The 16,907-nt window shown below is 37.6% G+C and overlaps 1 long non-coding RNA gene across 1 annotated transcript; it reads left to right on the plus strand.

The window, feature by feature from the left end:
* The first annotated feature begins 2,967 nt into the window (after positions 1-2,967).
* Positions 2,968-11,725, plus strand: LOC138365713 (uncharacterized). The gene is made up of 3 exons (XR_011228954.1): positions 2,968-3,070; positions 8,257-8,363; positions 11,143-11,725. It is a non-coding gene; the product is annotated as an uncharacterized lncRNA (long non-coding RNA).
* The last annotated feature ends 5,182 nt before the right edge of the window (positions 11,726-16,907 follow it).

The raw sequence follows: 16,907 nt of genomic DNA on the forward strand, positions 1-16,907 counted from the left end.
CACTTTCCTGCACTGTAGGAAATTACACCCTTTTCAATTTTAATCCCTCCCTTTCCATCAAAGGAGCAAATTAGAGATCAGTCCCAGCTTTGTCTTGAGGCAAAGCTCAACGTCTTAAGCCATATTGATGCTCTGTCCACAGAGCATTCTCTCTCTCAAATCATATACACTGAAGGTTTCCTACAGCGCCCAACGGGTGCAGCTGGAAGTGCAGTTGTCCTGGCAATAGGATATGACTTATATTTTGAGTGGGGAGTCCGTATAAACAACTGGGCCTCTACCCTTCAGACTGAACTATTTGCCTTGCTCCTTGCACTGAAATGTGTACAAGTATCCAAACTTGATACATTAGTTGTAAGTGACTCTTTATCATCCTTAATTGCTCTCAACTCTTTAAGACATAACTGTAACATGCTTGTGTCTGAAGCTAGACACAAATACAATAACAACTTGAGGAACCTTATCATAAACAATAATCTCAACAAAAATCACATAGTTCTCAGAGGTGATTTCAATATTGACCTAGGGCTACAAAATAACCCTCAAGTAGACTGTTTCCTCAACAGCATGAATTCCTGTATGCTCATCCCCGCAATCACCAGGCCCACCCGAGTCACTCAGACATCTGCGACTACCCTGGATCACTGATGGACCAACATAACAGCTCCTCTTACATCAAGTATAATCACTGACAGAACAACTGACCACTATCCTACCTTCCTTGTAGCGAACATGGCCATAACACCACCAGGTAACAAGAAAATTACCTTTAGGTTACAATGTGAAGCGGCAATAGGCAATCTCACAAATGCCCTCCACAATGTAAACTGGGAATCTAAATTTATCAATACACAGGATAATAATTCGTTAACTAGCCTCTTTCCAAAATTTAAAGCCTTTACAATACGTATTGTCCTCTCCTCACCAAGCAAGTAACTGGCAAAAAGGTTAAATAATCCCTGGCTCACTAATGGCATACTTAAAGCAATCGACAAGAAACATGAATATGAAAAAAAAACTTAGGATTGGCCTAGTTGGAAAAGAAGTAGTTAAGAGGTATTCATCAGTGCTTACCAGTATAATAAGAGCAAAGCGTTCCTATTACGAGAATAGATTCAAAGAAGCAAAAGGCAACATAAAAAGCACATGGAGAGCCATCTCTACCATCCTAGGAGCTAAACAACATTCACATAATAAGATAAAAATCTCCAAGGATGGTTATACACCTGCAACAGATCTTGAAACAGCAACTGAATTTAATAGCTTCTTTTCATCGTTTGGTGCTCACCTTGCCCGAAAAATCCCAGAGACTCAGACATATGTTACCACATATCTTTCACGCAGCTATCCAAACTCTCTTCTCCTCTCTCCGGTCAGCCCTACAGATGTTGTGTCCATCATTCACTCGCTAAAAACCAAAGCTGGGAACATTAGTGAAATACCATCGATGGTACACAGGCGTGCCTCCCATGCCCTTGCACCATCCATAGCACTGCTGTTCAACAAATCCCTAGAGTGTCATACCTTCCCTGATATCCTTAAAAAAGCAAGAGTAACGCCAGTTCATAAAGGAGGTAACACGGCAGACATAAATAATTACAGACCCATATCGAATCTACCTATATTATCAAAATTATTTTTTTTTTTTTTACAAACAGCTCTACTCCAATCTTGTAAAATTCAATATACTAAGTCCCTGTCAGTTTGGCTTCCGCTCCCAAAAGAGTACCAATGATGCTATTGTTAGTCTGCTTGACTTAATCTTCTCAGCCCTTGACAAAAGTGAGTTTCCAATTGAACTCTTCATCGGCCTGAGAAAGGCCTTTGATACTGTTAACCATAACTACCTCTTACTTAAATTCCACCATTATGGAATCCGTGGCCTTGCCCTAAACTATATCCGATCCTATCTTAGTAACAGACACCAATATGAAGCCATCAATGATATAACCTCTCCCACTCTACCACTTAATTACCGTAAAGGTGCCACAGAGCAGCATCCTAGGACCCTCCTGTTTCTTATATACATCAATGATCTCCCTAATGTCTCTAACATACTTAAACCTATATTGTTGGCTGATGATACTACTCATCTACTCTGACCCCAACCCACTCCTGTTAAATAATGTTGTAAACAATTAATTAAAAAAAGTCTACTTGTGGATGTCAACCAACAAACCTCACACAAAACATAGAAAAGACCTACTATATCTTATTTGGAAACAAATCAACAAATGCAATTCAGCTTCAGATAGATAATGTAAACATTAGCAATAAAAATGATGGAAAGTTTCTTAGCCTATACTTAGACAAGAGACTCAACTTCCGCACCCATATACAACACATAACTAAAAAGGTTTCTAAAACAGTTGGTATACTGTTTAAGATCAGATATTATGTACCCTACTCTGCTCTCCTCTCACTCTATTATGCACTTATCTATCCCTATCATTCTTATGGCGTTTGTGCTTGGGGTTCAACCTCTGCAAACTACCTCAAGCCCATCATCATCCAGTAAAAATCTGCTATCAGGACAATAAATAACTCTACCTTCAGACAACACACAGCTCCCTTGTTCAAATCCTTAAACATGCTAAACAAATTCACTCCATACATTCTCCTGTTTAAATTACGTTTATAAAGCCCTTTTTCTAACTGCAAACCCTGTTCTGAAACTCTTCCTGGACAGATGTAATAGAACACATGGCCACGTCCCCACCAGACATAAATATCTCTTTGATATCCCCAGAGTCAAACTTAATCTATGTAAACACTCTATGTAAATAAAGGGACCTAGTCTATGGAACTCACTCCCTTATAATGATTTGAAAAGCTGTCCAACTTCTGCCATATTCAAAAATAAAACCAAAAAGTACCTGTAGTACTTTTTAAGTACGAGGGAGTAATGCGCAAAGCGTCCCTCACCTGTGACGTCACAGCGTCACCTGACGCCATATCAACACATCGGCCATTTTGTCGTCAGTTCAGTCATGGCGAGGACTAACCCTTCATGCAAACTGCACCTACTATCAAGAAGAAGAAGATTTTGTGTTCCACCGATAGTATTATCGTAAGTAAGCACTTATATTTTATATTTTATTAAATTAATTGATTCTATTTTTCTGTAATAAAGGTCCAAAGGGTTGTTAAGGAACAAGGGTGTAGCGATACCGACGCTCAGTGCGCTCAACTCACACCAAAGTATCACCTGTGTAGCTTCTGTAATTAGTGTTAATTAGTTATGCTATAAGATAATGAAGCGAGTATAAGATTAACTCGCTACAAGGGTACTGTGTTGGGAGGTGAGGGCTGTTACTGGTGTCTGTGGGGATGTGAGGACTTGTACCAACCACTATCACCACCAGTACCTTGTCTTGCATCCTGCTTAGTATTCCTATTGAGATATGAAGTATTATTGCATTCATATAATTATTCATTCATTGTCATTACTATTTTTATGGGCTATGTTCTGTTACCCTAATGCTTTTTACCCCTGGGCATGTCCATTTACTCTCCAGCCCTTCACAAGCCACTGCTGCACCCCCTCCATGCCCATACTTACTGTGCTTATTCTTACAGGACTGCACTGCATTATGTGGTGCTCACTGCCTGGACGCCTTGATACATGCATTATAGGGTTCTGGTAGTTGTTCTACTCACCAAGCCCTTCCAAGGCCAGGCTTGACATGTGAGAGCTTGGTCCAACAGGCTGTTGCTTGGACAGGCCCCTCAGGCCCACATATCCACCACAGCCTTGTTTGTCCGGCACTTCAAAATCAAATGTTTATTTACGTAAGGTACATACATATTTTTAGGTAAGGTACTCTTTATTTGGGTAAATTTATCTTCGTAGTATTTAGCTTTGGCTCGTCTAATTATCTTGGATAGCAATAACGAGTAATTCTTTGAGAATTCTTTGGAGACAATTCCTAACCTATACTTCTCCCAACCTATACTTCTTCTCAAGGTCATCTTCACTTCTTGAAGATGTTCAGGTTTTCTCTTGAAGATGTCGACGGTTGTTCCAGCAATACTGTATTTCTTTTATTGCTGAAAACCTGTTTTCAGCCATAAAAAAATAATCCTGAATCCAGAAAAAAATCCCTTTTGTATCGTCTGGAAATTTTCAAATATTGCTGATCAAACCTGAGTCTAAATTATTTGTATATATTATGAATTACAGAGGTCCCAGGACAGGGTTTTTAGGCACTCCACTTACATTTTCCCACTCTGACTTAACCCCCATTTATACAAACTCAGTCTTATCTTTTAGCTAATAATTTATTGTACACACCATACTCAGCCTGTGTAGGGTAGTTTATTGTGCATGTGTAGTATATATATTTGTGTAGTATATTTGGTATATTTAATGCCTCTAACCTCTCCTCATAGTTCTTGTCCTTCAGTTCTGGGAGCCACTTAGTAGCATGTCTTTGCACCTTTTCCAGTTTGTTTATGTGCTTCTTAAGATATGGGCACCATACAACCGCTGCATATTCCAACTTTGGTCTAACAAAAGTCGTGAACAATTTCTTGAGTATTTCGCCATCCATGCATTTAAAAGCTCTGAATATTATCCTTTACCTGCAATTGGTTGTTGCTGTATTTATAGAATATGATTTGTTCTACTTTACATTTGTTTGTTCCTTTTTTTCAAAATTTCTTTCTGCCTCTCTCCTCACTGCCGTGTAGTTGTTTCTCTTTGTATTACTGGTATGTTTGGGGGTTTGGCCTCTTCGTATATTGATTCCATTTTTGTGTCTTTTGGTCTCTGTCCGTCTTGAAATTTCAGTTGAACAAATCCTGTTTCCTAGTTCTGCATCTTTGTTTTGGTATAAATGTTTTTGTTCCTTTATCATATATTTCACAAAATTGACATACTGTGCATTAATTCATCTCAATTACTTCCTTTCCTAACAGCAAGCCTTTCCAGTAAAATTCTTTGAATTCTTTTCTGACTTCTGGCCTAATGTTTGTTTTATCCTAGTGTGTATGATGCCTAGCGTGTGTCTGGTGCCTGTTGTGTTAAACCGAAGATAAATGCATAAGTATAGGTCAGTAATTTCTCCAGCTTTGAAAGGGGCTTTCATTATGCAGCAGTATTCCACTCTAGAGAGCACTAGCGTCTTGAAAACTATCATCATCGGTATAGCATCTCTAGTGTGAAAAGTTCTTGTTATCTATCCTGTCATTTTTCTTGCAGTTGTGACGGCTACTTTATTGTGTTCTTTAAATGTAAGGCCTTCTGACATCAGTACACCCAAATCCTTTACGTTGCTTTTCCGTTCAATGTTATGATTTGACTGAGTTTTGTAAGTGGTTTCCGTTTTTATATTTTTTATTTTTTCCGTAGCGCATGAGCTGAAACTTATGTTCGTTAATCACCATGTTATTTTCTGTAGCCCATAGAAGGACCTGATTTACATCTGATTGGAGGTTTGCCGTGTCCTCTATGTTGCCTACTCTCGTGAAGATTCTAGTGTCATCTGCAAAGGATGATCAAGTACTATAGGTTGTGTCCTTGTCTATGTCCGATATGAGGATGAGAAAAAGTATTGGAGCAAGCACAGTACGCTTGGGGACTGAGCTCTTTACGGTTGATGGTCCAGATTTTATTTTGTTGACTACTACACATTGGGTTCTATTAGTCAGGAAGTTGTATATCCATCTGCCTATTTTTCCGGTAATTCCTTTTGAACGCATTTTATGTGCAATAACACAATGGTCACATTTGTCAAAGGCTTTTTTTTGTCAAAGCGTTTTGTTTGTCTTCCATGGCATCTAGTGCCATGTCAGAGTGGTCCAGCAACTGTGATAGGCAAGAGCGCCCTGTTCTGAAACCATGTTGTCTGGGGTTATGGAGATGCTGTGATTCCATGTATTTTGTGATCTTACTTCTTAGCATTCTCTCAAAGATTTTTATGATGTGCGATGTTAGTGCTATCGGTCTGTAGTTTTTTGCCTCTGCCTTATTTCCTCCTTTATGGGGCGGTGCTATCTCTGCGGTTTTTAGTATGTCAGGGACAATGCCAGTATCTTGGCTTTGTCTCCAAAGAATGTGAAGGGCCTGCGATAACGTTTTTTACAGTTCTTGATGAATATAGAGTTCCAAGAGTCAGGGCCTGGTGCAGAGTGCATAGGCATACTGTCTATGGCTTCTTCAAAATCCAGTGGGGATAGGATCACATCTGATTTATGATTTGATGTTGGTATCATATCCATGAAAAATTCATTTGGGTTATCAATCAATATCAATGTAGCTCTCCATCCCAATATTTGGGATGGAGAGCTACACTCGTGGTGTCCCATTTTCCCAGCACTCTTTGTCATATAATGCTTTGAAACTTTTGACGGATTTGGCCTCCACCACCTTCTCACCTAACATGTTCCAACCGTTTACCATTCTGTTTGCAAAAGTGAATTGTCTTACATTTCTTCGGCATCTTTGTTTAATTCGTTTAAATCTATAACCTCTTGTTCTTGAAATTCCAGGTCTCGGGAAATCTTCCCTATCAAGTTTATCAATTCCTGTTACTGTTTTGTACGTAGTGATCATATCTCCTCTTTTCCTTCTGTCTTCTAGTTTGGAATATTTAATGCCTCTAATGTCTCCTCATAAATCCTGCCCTTCAGTTTTGGTATGAATGTTTGTGTGCCTTCATCGTATATTTTGCAAAATATGGAATACATCTCATTTACTTTACTTTAAGAATATGGTTCGATCAATTAAAATCCCTCTTGTTCAAATTGCAAAGAGACTGAAAGAGATGCAGCATGCTCAATGGATTATATATTAGTGATTATTATTAGGATTATATATTAGTGAATCATATTAGTGATTCAATTATTATGGTCATAAAACAATAAACAAATAGTTTTGGTGTTATTACACTCTATTCACAGGTTATATATAAGTATCTGCATGTTTTGTTCACCATTACAAACCACTAAGTTGGTTTGATTTTTGTTGAGATTGTTATTTATGATAAGATTCCTTACGTTATCTGAGAATGAAGCTATGTCGGTATTGGGAAATCTATAGATGGCACTTATAGTCAAGGAGGATTTAAGGGATTTACTGGAGAACTTGGCAAAGGTATATTCACAATAGTCGTCTCTATTACTAATGAGACTATTGCAGATGAAGGTATCTTTGTAAGATATTGCTATGCCACCTCCTTTTTTTATTAGGCCTGCAGTTGTGAATGGCTTTATTATCACCTTCATTGTATTATCACCTGACCTAATGCGGGTATAAAATCAACTAATATATATATATATATATATATATATATATATATATATATATATATATATATATATATATATATATATATATATATATATATATATATATATATATTCAAAATTCGTCAGTGTACTACATTTTTGTTGTTGCTTTTAGGTGATGCTTTTAACCAGTGTACGTGGGTCTGATTGTGCAACCACAGTTCGAAGAATAATGAAGATATGAACAAACGGCCTGTGGTCACTATACAGTCTGGAAGGGCAAAAGAAGAAATTGGCATTTCTACAAAAACAAGAACTATATAATGTTATTTTAAGTAAGTAACCAAAAAATTAAATAATTTTTTTAAAGTTTAAAATTCACTTAAAAATGTAAATTTTAAGTTAAAAAATTTTAACCAAAAAACTTGATATTTTTCATATTTGGAACCATTCCATAATCCCAAGCATAAATGATTATATTTCTATCACTTGCTCTTAAGATTGTTTCATTTAATAGAGGTTGGGCATAATTGTTCTCTGCTGCTAATAGAACTGACTGACTTAGCTATAGGAAAATGTAAAATTAATTGGTTTATCCATTACAGTATTTTGCAGTTTATTTCATGATCCTGTGCTTAATACTTGCATAAATAGTAGATTACAAAATGCATTTTTATATCATTAGTATTGAATAATAATAATGCAAATAATTGACTTATAAATGATGTACAATTAATTGGTAGGTGATATTATATTATTAATATTTTTTCATTCTTGCAAAGCCTTAACAAAGTCATTAACATGTTAATATAAACTTGATCACCTTCCACTTATTTTCTCATGTGCTACCTACATGTACAAAACCTTATTCCTAAATGCATATTTTGTTCTGAAACTTGTCCTTTATATGTTGTGTATCACCATCTCTGGAGAGTTTTATCTGATTGATGTATAAATTACTTTTAATTTTACAGAATATTATTGTTATACTGAATTTATTATTATATAAATAACTTAATTTTACAGAATCATCTATCAACGCACATCCACAAGTTGAGGAGGAGGATGTGACCTTCCAGATGTCTGAAGTACTGAAACAGGCACCAAACAGGCCTGGTGGATCTAGGTACAAGGTAAAATAATTTAATTTTTTTTTTTTTTTTTTTTTACTAATTGTCCGATATATATATATATATATATATATATATATATATATATATATATATATATATATATATATATATATATACATATATATATATATATATATATATATATATATATATATATATATATATATATATATATATATATATATATATATATAAATATATATATAATGTGTCGTACCTAGTAGCCAGAACGCACATCTCAGCCTACTATGCAAGGCCCGATTTGCCTAATAAGCCAAGTTTTCTTGAATTAATGTTTTTTCGACTACCTAACCTAACATTTTCAGCTACCTAACCTAACCTATAAAGATAGGTTAGGTTCGGTCATATATCTCTATTAATTTTAACTCCAATAAAAAAAGAATTGACCTCATACATAATGAAATGGATAGCTTTATCATTTCATAAGAAAAAAAATAGAGAAAATATATTAATTCATGAAAACTTGGCTTATTAGGCAAATCGGGCCTTGCATAGTAGGCTGAAAAGTGCGTTCTGGCGACTAGGTACGACATATATATATATATATATATATATATATATATATATATATATATATATATATATATATATATATATATATATATAATATATATATATATATATATATATATATATATATATATATATATATATATATATATATATATATATATATATATATATATATATATATAATATGTATGTGTGTGTGTGTGTGTAATTACCTAAGTGTAGTTAAAGGATGAGACCGTCTTCCCAGCACTCTTTGTCATATAACGCTTTGAAACTACTGACAGTCTTGGCCTCCACTACCTTCTCACCTAACTTGTTCCAACCGTCTACCACTCTATTTGCGAAAGTGAATTTTCTTATATTTCTTTAGCATCTGTGTTAAGCTAGTTTCAATATGACCTCCTGTTCTTGAAGTTCCAGGTCTCAGGAAATCTTCCCTGTCGATTTTATCAATTCCTGTTACTATTTTGTATGTAGTGATCATATCACCTCTTCTGTCTTTTAGTTTTGGCATATTTAATGCCTCTAACGTCTCCTCGTAGCTCTTGCCCTTCAGTTCTGGGAGCCACTTAGTAGCATGTCTTTGCACCTTTTCCAGTTTGTTGATGTGCTTCTTAAGATATGGGCCAACTTCTGTTGTTGGGCACCACACAACAGCTGCATATTCTAGCTTTGGCGTAACAAAAGTCATGAACAATTTCTTTAGTATATCACCATCCATGTATTTAAACGCAATTCTAAAGTTAGAAAGCGTAGCATAGGCTCCTCGCACAATATTCTTTATGTGGTCCTCAGGTGATAGTTTTCTATCTAGAACCACCCCTAGATCTCTTTCTTTATCAGAATTCTTTAAAGATTTCTCACATAATGTATAGGTTGTGTGGGGTCTATGTTCTCCTGTTCCACATTCCATAACATGGCATTTATTAACATTAAATTCCATTTGCCAAGTGGTGCTCCATATACTTATTTTATCCAGGTTTTCTTGAAGGGCATGACAATCATCTAAATTTCTTATCCTTCCTATTATCTTAGCATCATCAGCAAACATGTTCATGTAATTCTGTATACCAACTGGTAGATCATTTATGTAGACAATAAACATCACTGGTGCAAGAACTGAACCCTGTGGTACTCCACTTGTGACATTTCTCCAGTCCGATACATTGCCTCTGATTACTGCCCTCATTTTTCTATGTCAGAAAATTTTTCATCCATATTAGAAGCTTACCTGTCACCCCTCCAATATTTTCCAGTTTCCAGAACAACCTCTCTATGTGGAACTGTCGAATGCCTTTTTTAGGTCCAGATAGATGCAGTCAACCCAACCATCTCTTTCCTGTAATATATCTGTTGCTCGATCATAGAAACTGAGTAAATTCGATACACAGGATCTTCCAAATCGAAAACCATACTGTCTGTCTGAAATTATATCATTTCTCTCCAGGTGTTCTACCCATTTAGTTTTAATTATTTTTTCCAATATTCCAATTCCAATTTTTTCCAATAATGTGTGTGTGTGTATGTATATTTGTGTTGTTGAATATGACCGAAAGTCATAGTCTTTCTGCCCCTCTCCTTACTGCTATTGTTGTTTCTCGCATCTTTGTATTGCTTGTATGTTTGGGCAATTTTTCCCCTTTTCCTAGTTCTGCATCTCTGCTTTAGTATAAATTTTGTTGTGCCATTATCATATATTTCACAAAACTTGACATACATCTCATTTACTTCATGTCCTAACAGCAAGTGTTTGTCAAATTCCTTAAGGAAATATCTGAGTTCCCCATAATGACCTCTCCACAAGTCAGGTTTTTCAACTGCTTCAAGCTCATTTTCTTCCAGATTATAATGCATTGCATACTTTATTCCCAAAAAGACATGGTCACTTTTACCCAAGTGACCATGTCACTTGGGTAAAAGGAGGGAGGTACCAAAGGAGGGAGGTACTGAATGATAAATATATCTTTCTCTTTCCTGGTAAATATAATATCCAGCATGGAGGGAACATCCCCTTCCCTCATCCTCGTAGCTTGTTTAACATGTAGAAACATGAATGTTTACAGGGTGAGGTTTACGAAATTATATATATATATATATATATAATTGGTCTCTGGTCTCTGAATATATATATATATATATATATATATATATATATATATATATATATATATATATATATAAGTTTGTGTGTGTGTAATTTATATAAATAAATAATTAAATATTAATTTTGTTAATATCTTTTCAGGGAAAACTTGCAAGTACAATTCGTATACAAGAGGGGCAACAAGAGCCAGAGGATGTCTACTAAGAAAATATATAAGTCTTTATCCTCACACTCTTGATATATGGTCTTCTCTGGTCTCTTTATTTTCTCTCCTCACAAATGTCCCTTTTTTTATTTCTTTTACGTTTCTCTCCTGTTTTTCTTGTCCTTTAATCTCTCCTTTCCTCCTCTCTTCTAACACCTCTCGTTTCCTGTCTCTTCTAGCTTCTCTCTTCCTTTACTTTTTATATTTGTGGTATTCATTTATGTCATTTTTATCTTGTATATTTTTCTTGTATCTTTTTCTTATCTTGTGTTTCTCTTCCCCTTCTCTTCAATGATTTCTCATTTCTCTCCTCTCTCTGTTGTTTCTGTTCTGTCTTCTCTCTCCTTGCCTTAATTTTGTTCTGTCTCCTCTTTTGTTGTGTGTGTGTCTTTCTGTCTCTGTCTGTCTCTCTCTCTCTCTCTGGCTCTCTTGCTCTCTCTCTCTCTCTCTGGCTCTCTCTCTCTCTGGCTCTCTCTCTCTCTGGCTCTCTCTCTCTCTCTCTCGCTCTCTCTGGCTCTCTCTCTCTCTCTCTGGCTCTCTCTCGCTCTCTCTGGCTCTCTCTCTCTCTCTCTGGCTCTCTCTCTCTCTCTCTCTCTCTCTCTGGCTCTCTCTCTCTCTCTCTCTCTCTGGCTCTCTCTCTCTCTCTCTGGCTCTCTCTCTCTCTGGCTCTGTCTCTCTCTCTGGCTCTGTCTCTCTCTCTCTGGCTCTCTCGCTCTCTCTGGCTCTTTCGCTCTCTCTGGCTCTTTCGCTCTCTCTGGCTCTCGCTCTCTCTGGCTCTCTCTCTCTCTCTGGCTCTCTCTCTCTCTGGCTCTCTCTCTCTCTCTCTCTGGCTCTCTCTCTCTCTCTGGCTCTCTCTCTCTCTCTGGCTCTCTCTCTCTCACTCTCTGGCTCTCTCTCTCTCTGGCTCTCTCTCTCTCTCTGACTCACTCTCTCTCTGGCTCACGCTCTCTCTCTCGGGCTCTGTGGCGCTCTCTCTCTGGCTCTCGCTCTCTCTCTCTGGCTCTCATATTTCATTTGATTTAAAAATGTCTGAGATTTTTTACTTAATCTAAGTTATATTGCATGGTGCTAATATGAATATTATACATGACTGTTTTTTCTTTTCTTTCTCTTTCTCCCTTTCTTTCTTTCTCTTTCTTTCCTTCTCTCTCTTTTTCTTTCTCTTTCTACATGAATATTATACTTGACTGTGTTTACATTCACTTGTAGATTTTTATTTTTAGTTAATTAGTCCTAAACTTTTGATTAATAGATTTTTATTATTAGTCATAGAAAAACTATAGTGTTATATGTATACTCGGAAAATTTTACTTGTTTTAGTTTTAAGTAACAATAACTGCTTATAACGTCAGACTGATCTCAGCATGACATGAATCACAGGCTGCTTGATCACAAAATCTATTGTGTTCACATATTGCATATATAGATTTTTAAATTTTTACTTTTATATTCTGTTATAGATATAGTCTATATATTTCGAGCTATTACATATATTTTGTTGTATTACTCATTCTTAATTAAATAAATATAATATTTTAATTCTCTTTTTGTACCCTATTTATTTGTAATTTACACATACATATATAGGATGTCCATTTCTCCATTAACAAGGTTTACTAAGTGCTTGTGCGGGGGGGTTGTAACAAACTAGGCTGTTGTAAGAATTATCCAGAGTGGTTTATCGACAAAAGAGAATGGGAAGCTGAGCCGCATGGTGACCTGACCCCCAGGGGAATTCGCGGTGGAAATAACCGACGCTTTGTTCATATCTGCGTATAATGAATCATCCTATAGTATTCAGGAATTTAGAGAAAATTAGCCTTTATTCATTTTGCATTAAAATTGTATTGTATAATAGTACTGGGTACAATATCAAGAGTATTCTAATTATTGAGTTTAAGTCACCATCAGTGACGTCACGAATCAGATCTAACTTTTGAGGCGGAGTGACCGGCGGTCATAGGTCAGCAGGGTTGACATGTCTAATATTTCTCAAAGTTTTAATAACCATTTTTGTGATCGGGAACAGCTCTGCCGTTAGATGTTTGTAATTTAATTCAGTAAAATAATTCAACCAGTCTGGATCAATTCAGTATAAACAGAGGATAATTGTTATAACTTAACCGTGCTAAAGTAACTGGGTAAGCGATGCGGAACAATACAAGGTTCTAGTCTGGGCTAGGCCAGACGAGGACAAGTCAGTGTGAATACGGGAGCAGCTGGGAGAGGTCAAACATCTTACCTCTCCCCAAGACCACCCAACACCTAGAGCTGTGGTCGCCCAAGGTATAGTTGCTATTGTTAAGTATAGAAATAGTCTCATTTGCCACTCAGGTCAAGTAGGGAGTGTTAAAGTGATAGGGAGTGAACATATTTAGATTTTGTTTTAGTTTTCTTTTAATAAATTAAATTTGTTATTAATTTGCATTTTATTGTTTCCATGTGTTTTATGTGTATACTTGTCCTGGTCACGTGGTCCACACGAGGCAGAGTTGCATTGGGCGCCGATTCTAACATCGAATCGGAATTATCATTACCGTGTAATTTATTCCACACTCAAGGTCATCGTTTATAGTGGGGATCAAGCCCCTAGGTTGATTAATTAGCGTGATCGATCCAGACCTCGATCATTGCTCTTGTATTACTGGTCTGGTGGTGGCAGCAGAGGTGACTCTAGGGTTTTGTTCAGAACTTAGGTCACGTCATACTGGGTGTAGAATCCTAAGTCGGTCAATCGTCTTAGGACCACGTGGCGTGGAGTTGGCTTTGTTAAAAGTTTTGGGGTCCCTTGGTTTAGAAATAATAAGTAAGAATACGGGTAGAGGGAGTAGAAGGAAGTAAAGAGAGAGGAACCCGAACCCGTGTTACAATGGTGCACAGCGGTGGTTTCAACAATTTTGTTTGAAATTGTTGAAAGGCTCACGCGTCTAGCCGTTCGAACACGTGCGCGGATGCTAAGGAGACAGCCGCGGGTCAGGATTAGCAGTGCGCCCCACAAGTGCGTTTGAGTGGGGATTGGCGAATCTTGGGTCATGCGGGCTGATATGATTAAGGTTTAGTTAGTAAGATTAGGTTGTTAAAATTAGATTTATTGAAAAGGAGACCGCTCCGAGTTGATTGGACTGGGTACCATACTCGACCCATTGCAATTAATTCAGAGGTGTTGGGAGCCACCATACTCTCAACAGCAGTTCCTTGAGGGCTGTCGGGGGCGGATATATCTGTGGGACGCCAATAGATAGTCCGAGGGCGTTATTAGACGACCCAAAACGCTAGGAAAAACGTAATCCGTGAAGGGCGTTGCGGCCTCCGAGGGACGGACTAGTAAACTACCTAGCAGCGATTCAACAACTAAGTGATCGCACACTTAGTGGAGGTTGAGTCGTCCCTAGTCATAATTGTTGCTGAAAGCTGCGTGTCGCTCTGTTGGAACCTAGATGGTGTGGCCTCTAGGCTAGGTGTGGTACGGCGAGCCGGTAGGAGCAATTATAAGATTAAGTCGAGTGCATTTTTTTAATTAAGTATACTTAAATTTATAAAGTAATTTCCGTTTATTTGCGTTGTTCTAGATTAATTTTTTTTCCCCTAAATTCAATCCCCGGTTAAAATTTTTCCCAAGTGTTTAGCGTTTTCTTGCACATTAGGCTAAGTGCGTACGTTAAGTTTGTTATTCCCTGTTCTATTAGTCTAAGTCAGAGGCGTTGTTACTAGAGTGTAGTTAATCCTCTGGACTTAGGGCTATATGTCGGTCACGATAGATAAGTGAAGGAGTTTAAGGGATAATAAGTTGCGTGTAAATGCTTAATAGAGTCCGTGGTATATTTCTAAGTATTTTGGGATAAGTTTTCGGCTAAGTCGATGTCGGAAACTCGTTAACTAATTAATTTGTATTCGTGGGTCACGTGTATGATCTGGGCGTCATTAGGATTCTCCAGTCGATGCGCGTGATATTTTCTAGTTTTTACCAGTAAGACGGTAGAATTGTGTTTGTAGACTTAGAATTCTGTTTTCAGTAGAAACGTAGGTGGAAAATTTTCTAAGTCCAGCTTGGGCTAGAATCTGACTTTTTGGCGGAAATTCTAATTTTTCATGTTTCGTGTATATTCTGGGGCCAGTATTACTCTCTAGTGCGCGCAAGGGACGTAATTCTGTTCGTAAAGCATTAAACAGTGATAATTACATTTTTGCCGAATTTAGTTATTTTTCGAGAAAATCGTGTCGTAATTTTGTCAGAGTCCATTTGAGTTGAAAATCTCGGATTTTGACGAAAAATTCGAATTAGTGAGTGTTGAAACCGCCCGAAGTGTCAGTATTGTTCTGCTTACAACGTCAGTAGTAAATAATAACGTATTTATATCTGGAAACGAGAAACCCAAATTTGTGTGAATTAAAGGAGTTTTGTGATATTTGGGGTGATAGAATATTTTTCCCTCGGAGTCAGAAAAATTGGCAGAGTCCAGCAATTGAGTAAAAGCGCAGTTTTTTGATAAAAATTCAATTTTTAGTAAGCATTTATAGGTCCTGGGTGTCTATATTAATCGCTAGAGCGGTTTATTAACGTAAAACTAGTTATTTTCCTTCAGAACAAAAATTTTGATTTTTCAGCGTTTAAGCGAAAAAGCGCGGGACTTAGTTTTTTTTTCAGCGCAGCTGGTCCTGCTCCATCAGTCATCAGTGGCCACGCTGTTCACTTCCAGCGCGCTTAGTATTCAAGTACAGTAAATATTCTTTATTAATCCATCACGAGTGCTGCGCGTTAGTTGCGTTATCATTTAAATTGTTTTATATAAATTAGATTCTTTAATTTTTTTTAACGTAAAGGACTTAGGTTTCAGCAATAGACCTGGCGGGATATTTCACGGTCAGACACGAGTGCGGGGCAGATACTCATTCATTGGATTCACTTCAGCGATTCTCTCGATAAATCGGTGTATTTCCTATTTTGGGAATTTAGTAGTTTTCTCTTAGAATAGAGTTGTGATTTTTTTATTTTGTATAAGATCACGGTTGTAGTGAGTCCGGGTCGAGGGTGTACTAAAGGGTAGTTTAGAAGACGTGGCACACCAGGAATCACAGAAAATGTTTAACCCAGATAATGACCAGTCAGTAGGGACCAGTGGGAATGGGAGTGTAGAGGATAGAACCTCTTCCGACACCACTGGGGATCGCTCAGGTGGCTCAACTGGCACCACAGGTGGGGTCAGTGGGACTGAAGCGACGAGTACACGGGTTCTGCATGGGACTGGGCAGTCGAGGGTATCTTTCCATCCCTGGAGAGATACTATTATTGACATGAGTGGGGAGTCTTGCGAGGAGTCGTCCCATGAGTGGGGAGAGCCGTCTTGGGTTCCCCCACAAATAACATCGACGCCATGCCAGCAGGGCAGACATGGGGCCTCAGTTAGTATGGCAGGACGTCCCACTTCGCTCGGTAGAGAACAGCAACCTGTTCAACGGGAACATGAACAACCACACCAACAGCAGGAACTACCCAACATAACACCAATACCACAGCACCCACAACACCTAGGTACACCTCATCCGTCACTACAACAACCCCAACCCCATCCTCAGTTCCCATACCAACCCTTCCCCCAACCCCAGGCCACCCCATACCCATACCCATTCCAACCCCAGGCCACCCCATACCCATTCCAACCCCAGGCCACCCCATACCCATTCCAACCCCAGGCCACCCCAT

This window comes from Procambarus clarkii, chromosome 17 (assembly GCF_040958095.1).
Source record: "Procambarus clarkii isolate CNS0578487 chromosome 17, FALCON_Pclarkii_2.0, whole genome shotgun sequence".
In the NCBI taxonomy this organism is placed as follows: domain Eukaryota; kingdom Metazoa; phylum Arthropoda; class Malacostraca; order Decapoda; family Cambaridae; genus Procambarus; species Procambarus clarkii.